The sequence below is a fragment of the Chiloscyllium punctatum genome, chromosome 4, assembly GCF_047496795.1.
Source record: "Chiloscyllium punctatum isolate Juve2018m chromosome 4, sChiPun1.3, whole genome shotgun sequence".
NCBI classification, from domain to species: domain Eukaryota; kingdom Metazoa; phylum Chordata; class Chondrichthyes; order Orectolobiformes; family Hemiscylliidae; genus Chiloscyllium; species Chiloscyllium punctatum.
This window is the reverse complement of record NC_092742.1, coordinates 5,963,064-5,973,583: the sequence shown is the minus strand read 5'-3', so window position 1 is coordinate 5,973,583 and position 10,520 is coordinate 5,963,064.

Here is a 10,520-nt window from a genome sequence, read left to right as displayed (position 1 = left end):
TCCTAAAGCACAACCTTTTAAAATAAGTGTTGGCTGGCATGCAATTATCTCGCCAACACTTTAAGCACTATTTCCATTCCAAAAGTGGCCTCACCAATGTTTTGTACAGCCATAACATGCTGTCGGAACTCCTGTACTCAATGTACTGATCCCACGGCTTACAACCCCTGGACAGTGTGATCAACCTAGCCTGCACATCTTTGGACGTTCAATAAGTAAGGACACAATCATTAAGATGTTACAAACTGTGTATACTCCTTATTATTTTTCAATTCACCAGAATAAAGGGTTAAATGTCTACCTCATGTATAAGTGATGTAACATTAATGCTGATTTTCTGAGAGTTATGATTATTGTCACTGGGCAAGATATAATTTGTAAATAGCTTCCCAAAAACCTTCATAAAAATTGAGTGCAGGATGTAGTGTGTCAGCTCAGTAAACAATTCACAGGCTAGCTGCCTCTTTGTATCTTGTGTCTCAATACATCAAAATATTCAATTCAATTCAATTCAGTTCAGTTCAATATTGAACCTCTCTGCTCCCCCGATTGCCTTCTCATTCCCACCTGTCCTCTCCTTTCAGTCTGCTAATTATTTGAGTGCTTTTCTATTTATCTTTCATTGGAAGGGTCACACACAGGGTCAACATTTATTGCTTGTCCCTAGTTACCCTTGAGAAAGTGGTGGGGATTGCATGCTGTGGGTTGACCCACAATGCCCTGAGGGAGGGAATTCCAGGATTTTGTCCCAGTGACAGTGAAGGAACGGTGATATATTTCCAAGTCAGGATGGTGAGTAACTCAGAGGAGAACTTGCAGGGGGTGGTGTTCCTGTGTATCCCCTGCCCTTCTCCTTCTAGATGGAAGTGACCGTGGATTTGGAAGGTGCTGCCTGAGGATCTTTGGTGAATTTGTGCAGTGCATCTTGTAGATGGTACACACTGCTGTTACTGAGTGTCGGTGGGGGAGGGAGTGGGTGTTTGTGGGTGTGGGGCCAATCAAGTGGCTGCTTTGTCCTGGATGGTGTCAAGCTTCTTGAGTGTTGTTGGAGCTGCCCCCATCCAGGCAAGTGGGGAGGATTCCATCACACTCCTGACTTGTGCCTTGTAGATGGTGGACAGGCTTTGGGGAGTCCGGAGGTGAGTTACTTGCTGCAGTATTCCTAGCTAGGTAAAAACCCTATTCCTGATGAAGGGCTTTTGCCCGAAATGTCGATTTTCCTGCTACTTGGATGCTGCCTGACCTGCTGTGCTTTTCCAGCACCACTCTAATCTAGACCCCGCAGTATTCCCAGCCTCTGACCTGTTCTTGTATGTGGTGAGTCCAGTTGAGTTTCTGGTGAATGGTAACCCCCAGGATGTTGATGGTAACACCGTTGGATGTTAAGAGGTGATGGTTAAATGATCTTTTCTTGGAGAAGGAGGAGGTCTGGCCCCGATTGCAAAGGATGGCAGCATGATATTAGTGAGAGGTCTCAGGCGGTTGAATCAGTCCAGCTGGAGATTAGGGACAATAGGAGTCAGGAATCACTGGCCCAGGCAGTATTTCTACCAATGGAACAAAGCAAGAAAAGCCTTATCGCTGAAATGTGCAGCAAAGTCACCGTGAACACTGTCTGCCCTGGTTCTCAACTCTGGCTGCTTTTAAATCTCTGGGTTCACGCCCAGCTTTTGTTTCCAAAATGGCCATCTTCATTCACGTTGTCATTCCGGATACAGCCACCCTGCACGTTTATTCCCTACATTTGTCTACCACCAGATCTGTTTGAATTTGAATCTGAATCCACACCGTCCTCTTCAGTGATGGATAAGTTCGGGGTTCTGAATGACATGATCACACTGTGGGCAATCAAAGCTGAGAAAGGGCTGGCTTTAACGATGCTGAGGCGAAAGTGGGGACTGCAGATGCTGCAGATTAGAGTGGTGCTGGAAAAGCACAGCAGGTCAGACAGCATCCAAGCAGCAGGAAAATCGGCGTTTCGCGCAAAAGCCCTTCATCAGGAATGAAGGCAGGGAGCCTCCGGGGTGGAGAGATAAATGGGAGGGGTGTGGGGGGGGGCTGGGGAGAAGGTAACAACGAGGATAATAGGTGAATGGGGGTGGGGATGGAGGTGATAGGTCCGGGAGGAGGGTGGAGTGGATAGGTGAGAAGGGAGATTGGTAGGACAGGTCATGGGGATGGTGCTGAGCTGGAAGTTTGGAACTAGGGTGAGGTGGGGGAAGGGGAAATGAGGAAACTGGTGAAGTCCACATTGATGCCCTGGGGTTGAAGTGTTCCGAGACGGAAGATGAGGCGTTCTTCCTCCAGGCGTCTGGTGGTGAGGGAGCGGCGGTGAAGGAGGCCCAGGACCTCCATGTCCTCGGCAGACTGGGAGGGGGAGTTGAAATGTTGGGCCACGGGGCGGTGTGGTTGATTGGTGCGGGTATCCTGGAGATGTTCCCTAAAGCGCTCTGCGAGGAGGCGCCCAGTCTCCCCAATGTAGAGGAGACCACATCGGGAGCAACGGATACAATAAAATGATATTGGTGGATGTGCAGGTAAAACTTTGATGGATGCGGAAGGCTCCTTTAGGGCCTTGGATAGAGGTGAGGGAGGAGGTGTGGGAGCAGGTTTTGCAAATCCTGCAGTGGCAAGGGAAGGTGCCAGGAAGGGAGGGTGGGTTTAACAGTGCTGACATTGGCCACAGCATCTCTGTGGGTGGTGCTTTAAGGCTCTGAGATCAAGTACGCCTCTTCCCCTCCTCCAGAAGGTCAGAAATAAAATCCAGCCCAGTGATGCCCGTGCCAGGGCTGAGGGAGCACAGCACTGCCTGCAGTACCATCTTTCTGTTAAGACACTAATCCAAGTCCCAGTCTGTGCGGTTGATGAATAAAGACCAACTGAGGATGGAACACTTGAGACAGGCAACAATAAACAGGAACCTTACCTGACTTTATCAGGAAGTTAGCTGGCGAAATTATTTCAGTCTGTGAGCCAATGGGTTTGAATGAGCAGCTGAAGAATCATTACAGCTATTATAGATCTCACCGACAAATTACATTGAATTCAGGAATCCAAACCTGCCTTATAACAATGGCTGTTCCTGCTCACGGTGTCATCTCGCAATCAGATATTCTATTATCTCTTTAGAGAGTTACATCTCTCCTCTAATGGGAGAAAGACAGAGAGAGGCCACTCGTCCCTTTCAGTTTGAATGGTTTATTGTCACTTTGCATTTCACGGTGAATTTACAGTAAAATACATTGAAATCTGATGTTATTTGGAATAAGTTAAGAATAAAGAGAATAATGATGTGAAGGCGACACAGAGTCTACCTTCGCTCCACCGTCTCCACCGCGGGCCCTGAGCTGGTTCACCAGTGACGCCAGCCCCTCCCCCAACCACCAAACCCTGGCCTGCTCAGGCCCACCCATCTCTGAGGCACTACACCTCAGGCACCACCTACCTCACTACCACTGGATCCACCTCACCGCCACTGGATCCACCTCACTGTCACTGGATCCACCTCACTGTCACTGGATCCATCTCACCGCCACTGGATCCACCTCACCGACACTGGATCCACCTCACTGTCACTGGATCCACCTCACTGCCGCTGGATCTACCTCATCGCCACTGGATCCATCTCCCTGCCACTGGTTCCATTTCACCACCACTGGATCAACCTCACTGCCGATGGATCCACCTCACCACCACTGAATCCACCTTACCGCCACTGGATTCACCACACCGCCACTGGATCCACCTCATCGCCACTGGATCCATCTCCCTGCCACTGGTTCCATTTCACCACCACTGGATCCACCTCACAGCCACTGGATCCACCTCACCAGCATTGGATCTACCTCACAGCCACTGGATCCACATCACTGCCTCTGGATCCACCTCACCACCACTGGATCCATCTCACTGCCACTGGATCCACCTCACTGTCATTGGATCCACTACACCACCACTGGATCCACCTCACCGTCACTGGATCCACCTCACCGTCACTGGATCCATCTCACTATCACTGGCTCTTCCTCACCACCACTGGATCCACCTCAATGCCGCTGGATCCACCTCACCAGCATTGGATCTACCTCACAGCCGCTGGATCCACCTCTCTGTCACTGGATCCACTACACCACCTCTAGATCCACCTCACAGCCACTAGATCCACGTCACTGCCACTGGCTCTTCCTCACCACCACTGGATCCACCTCACCGCCGCTGGATCCAACTCACAGCCACTGGATCCAACTCACCGTCACTGGATCCACTACACCACCACTGGATCCAACTCACAGCCACTGGATCCACTTCACCACCACTGGATCCACCTCACCGTCACTGGATCCAACTCACAGCCACTGGATCCAACTCACCGTCACTGGATCCACTACACCACCACTGGATCCACCTCACTGCCACTGGATCCACCTGACCGCTGCTGGATCCACCTTACCACCACTGGATCCAACTCACCGCCACTGGATACACCTCACCGCTGCTGGATCCTCCTCACTTCCACTGGATCCACCTCACTGCCACTGGATCCACCATACCACCACTAGATCCACCTCACTGCCACTGGATCCACCATACCACCACTAGATCCACCTCACCGCCACTGGATCCACCTCACCACCACTGGATCTACCTCACCATCACTGGATCCACTACACCACCACTGGATCCAACTCACCGCTGCTGGATCCACCTCACTGCCAATGGATCCACCTCACTACCACTGGATCCACCTCACTACCGCTGGATCCACCTCACTGCCGCTGGATCCACCTCACCACCACTGGATCCACCTCACTGCCGCTGGGTCCACCTCACCACCACTGGATCCACCTCGTCACCGCTGGATCCACCTCATTGCCACTGGACCTTCCTCACCACCACTGGATACTCCTCACTGCCACTGGATCCACCTAACCATCACTGGATCCACATCGCCGCTGGATCCACCTCACTGCCACTGGATTCACCTCACTGTCACTGGATTCCACCTCGCCACCACTGGATCCACCTCACAGTCACTGGATCCACCTCACATCCGCTGGATCCACGTCACTGCCACTGGATCCACCTCACCACCACTGGATCCACCTCACCACCACTGGATCGACCTCACTGCCAATGTATCCATTTCCCTGCTACTACATCCACCTCACTGCCACTGGATCCTCCTCACTGCCACTGGATCCCCCTCACCGCACTGGATCCACATCACTGTCACTGGATCCACCTCACCACCACTGGATCCACCGCATTGCCACTGGATCCACCTCACAACCACTGGATCTACCTCACCACCGCTGTATCCACCTCACCACCACTGGACCCACCTCACCGCTGCTGGATCCACTTCACTGTCACTGGATCCACCTCACCACTGCTGGATCCACCTCATTGCCACTGGATCCACCTCACCACCACTGAATCTACCTCACTGCCGCTGGATCCACCTCACCACCACTGGATCAACCTCACTGCCGATGGATCCACCTCACCACCACTGGAGCCACCTCACCGCCGCTGGATCCACCTCTCTGCCACTGGATCCACCTCACCGCCGCTGGATCCACCTCATTGCCACTGGATCCACCACACCACCACTGGATCTACCTCACAGCCACTGGATCCACCTCACCATCACTGGACCCACCTCACCGCTGCTGGATCCACTTCACTGTCACTGGATCCACTATACCACCACTGGATCCACCTCACCACCGCTGGATCCATCTCACCGCAGCTGGATCAACCTCACTGCTGATGGATCCACCTCACCACCACTGGAGCCACCTCACCGCTGCTCGATCCACTTCACTGTCACTGGATCCACTATACCACCACTGGATCCACCTCACCGCTGCTGGATCCACTTCACTGTCACTGGATCCACTATACCACCACTGGACCCACCTCACCACCGCTGGATCCACCTCATTGCCACTGGATCCACCACACCACCACTGGATCTACCTCACCGCCGATGGATCCACCTCACCACCACTGGATCCACCTCACTGCCACTGGATCCACCTCACCGTCACTGGATCCAACTCACAGCCACTGGATCCAACTCACCGTCACTGGATCCACTACACCACCACTGGATCCACCTCACTGCCACTGGATCCACCTGACCGCTGCTGGATCCACCTTACCACCACTGGATCCAACTCACCGCCACTGGATACACCTCACCGCTGCTGGATCCTCCTCACTTCCACTGGATCCACCTCACTGCCACTGGATCCACCATACCACCACTAGATCCACCTCACTGCCACTGGATCCACCATACCACCACTAGATCCACCTCACCGCCACTGGATCCACCTCACCACCACTGGATCTACCTCACCATCACTGGATCCACTACACCACCACTGGATCCAACTCACCGCTGCTGGATCCACCTCACTGCCAATGGATCCACCTCACTACCACTGGATCCACCTCACTACCGCTGGATCCACCTCACTGCCGCTGGATCCACCTCACCACCACTGGATCCACCTCACTGCCGCTGGGTCCACCTCACCACCACTGGATCCACCTCGTCACCGCTGGATCCACCTCATTGCCACTGGACCTTCCTCACCACCACTGGATACTCCTCACTGCCACTGGATCCACCTAACCATCACTGGATCCACATCGCCGCTGGATCCACCTCACTGCCACTGGATTCACCTCACTGTCACTGGATTCCACCTCGCCACCACTGGATCCACCTCACAGTCACTGGATCCACCTCACATCCGCTGGATCCACGTCACTGCCACTGGATCCACCTCACCACCACTGGATCCACCTCACCACCACTGGATCGACCTCACTGCCAATGTATCCATTTCCCTGCTACTACATCCACCCCACTGCCACTGGATCCTCCTCACTGCCACTGGATCCCCCTCACCGCACTGGATCCACATCACTGTCACTGGATCCACCTCACCACCACTGGATCCACCGCATTGCCACTGGATCCACCTCACAACCACTGGATCTACCTCACCACCGCTGTATCCACCTCACCACCACTGGACCCACCTCACCGCTGCTGGATCCACTTCACTGTCACTGGATCCACCTCACCACTGCTGGATCCACCTCATTGCCACTGGATCCACCTCACCACCACTGAATCTACCTCACTGCCGCTGGATCCACCTCACCACCACTGGATCAACCTCACTGCCGATGGATCCACCTCACCACCACTGGAGCCACCTCACCGCCGCTGGATCCACCTCTCTGCCACTGGATCCACCTCACCGCCGCTGGATCCACCTCATTGCCACTGGATCCACCACACCACCACTGGATCTACCTCACAGCCACTGGATCCACCTCACCATCACTGGACCCACCTCACCGCTGCTGGATCCACTTCACTGTCACTGGATCCACTATACCACCACTGGATCCACCTCACCACCGCTGGATCCATCTCACCGCAGCTGGATCAACCTCACTGCTGATGGATCCACCTCACCACCACTGGAGCCACCTCACCGCTGCTCGATCCACTTCACTGTCACTGGATCCACTATACCACCACTGGATCCACCTCACCGCTGCTGGATCCACTTCACTGTCACTGGATCCACTATACCACCACTGGACCCACCTCACCACCGCTGGATCCACCTCATTGCCACTGGATCCACCACACCACCACTGGATCTACCTCACCGCCGATGGATCCACCTCACCACCACTGGATCCACCTCACTGCCACTGGATCCACCTCACCACCGCTGGATCCACCTCACCACCACTGGATCTACCTCACCGCCACTGGATCCATCTCACTGCCACCGGATCCACTTCACCACCACTGGATCTACCTCACCGCCGATGGATCCACCTCACCACCACTGGATCCACCTCACCACCACTGGATCAATCTCACTGCCGATGGATCCACCTCACCACCACTGGAGCCACCTCACCACCGCTGGATCTACCTCACCGCCGATGGATCCACCTCACCACCACTGGATCTACCTCACCGCCGATGGATCCACCTCACCACCACTGGATCCACCTCACCACCACTGGATCCACCTCTCTGCCACTGGAATCACCTCACAGCCACTGGATCCACCTCACCGCCACTGGATCCATCTCACTGCCACTGGATCCGCTTCACCACCACTGGATCCACCTCACCGTCGCTGGATCCACCTAACCACCACTGGATCAACCTCACTGCCGATGGATCCACCTCACCACCACTGGATCCACCTCACTGCTGCTGGATCCACCTCACTGCCACTGGATCCACCTCACTGCTGATGTGTCCACCTCACCACCACTGGATCCACCTCACTGCCACTGGATCCATCTCCCTGCCACTGGTTCCATTTCACCGCCACTGGACCCACCTCACCAGCATTGGACCTACCTCACAGCCACTGGATCCACATCACTGCCTCAGGATCCACTTCACCACCACTGGATCCACCTCACTGTCATTGGATCCACTACACCACCGCTGGATCCATCTCACTGCCACTGGATCCACCTCACCACCACTGGATCCACCTCACCACCACTGGATCCACCTCACCACCACTGGATACACCTCAACGCCGCTGGATCCACCTCACCAGCATTGGATCTACCTCACTGCCACTGGATCCATCTCACCACGGCTGGATTCACCTCTCTGTCACTGGATCCACCTCACTGCCACTGGATCCACCTCACAGCCACTGGATCCACCTCACCATCACTGGATCCACTTCACTGCCACTGGGAACGACCTCACCGCCACTAGATCCACCTCACCGCCACTAGATCCACCTCACTGTCACTGGATCCACCTCACCACCTCTGGATCCACCTGACCGCCCCTGCACCACCTCACTGCCACCGGATCGACCTCACTGCTGCTGGATCCACCTCACTGCCACAGGGTTCACCTCACCACCTCTGGATCCACCTCACCAACACTGGATCCACCTCTCTGCCTCTAGACACACCTCCCTGCCACTGGATCAACCACACTGCCACTGCATCCACGTCACCACCACTGGATCCACCACACCACCCCTGGATCCACCTCACTGCCATGTGTCCACCTCACTGCCTCTGGATCCACCTCGTCACCACTGGATCCACCTCACTGCCACTAGATCCACCTCACTGTCACTGGATCCACCACACTGTCACTGGATCCACCTCACCGCCACTGGTTTCACCTCACCGCTGGATTCATCTAACCACCACTGATCTGCCTCACTGCCACTGGATCCACCACACTGCCATGTGTCCACCTCACTGTCACTGGATCCACCTCACTGTCACTGGATCCACCTCACTGTCACTGCTGCCAAGTCTCATGTTGAATCCACACTCACTCCACAACCAGGAGTTCCCACTCTGGTCTTACTGTAACCAGGAGTCCCCAGTCCAGGCCTAGGGACAGGCCTATGAACACGTGGACACAGGAATGGTGCAGCAGGGAGGGTTTCAGGTTCTTGGATAATTGGGGCTCATTCTGGGGAAGGTGGGACTTGTATAAACGGTTTTCACTTGAACCAGAGGGGTACTAATATCCTGGGTGGGAAATTTGCTGGTGCTATTCGGGTGGGTTTAAATTAGCTCAGCAGGGGGGTGGGAACCGGAGGTGTAGTTGCAGTGCACAGGAGGATGAGAGTAGGGAGGACAGGGACAGGATTTCAGGGTCACAGGAATGTGTTGGCAGACAGCAAACTGGTTTGAAGTGTGTCTACTTCAACGCCAGAAGTATCCGAAATAAGGTAGGTGAGCTTGCAGCATGGATAGGTACCTGGGACATCGATGTTGTGGCCATCTCGGAGACATGGATAGAGCAGGGTGAGGAGGTTCCAGGGTTTACATCTTTCATTAAAAACAGACAAGGTGGTAAAAGAGGGGGAGGTGCGGCCTTGTTAGTCTCGTCTACTGAGGTAGTGTGGGCTGAGGTTAGAAACAGGAGAGGAGAGGTTACACTGCTCGGAGCTTTTTTATAGGCCTCCACAGAGTTCCAGGGAGATGGAAGAGAGGATTAATAAAATTATTCTGGGTAGGAGTGAAAGGAACAGGGTGGTCTATATGGGGGACTTGAACGTCCCCAACATTGACTGGAAATGCTATGACTCTAGTATGTCAAGTGGATCAGTTTTTGTCCAGTGTGTACAGGAGGGTTTCCTGACACAGTATGTCAAAGGGCCAACAAGAGGGGAGGTCACACTGGGTCTGGTGCTTGGTAATGAACCAGGCCAGGTGTTTGATTTAGTGGTAGGTGAGCACTTTGGTGAGTGACCATAATTCGGTTACGTTTAGTTTAGCGATGGAAAGGGATAGGTACATACCAAAGATCGAGAGTTATCGATGGGGCAAGGGCAATTATAATGCGATTAGGCAAGAATTAGGATGCATAGAATGGGGGAGCAAAATGCAGGGGATGGGGTCAATGGAAGTGTGGAGCTGGTTTAAGGAACAGATATTGTGTGTCCTTGATAGGTATGTCCCTGTCAGGC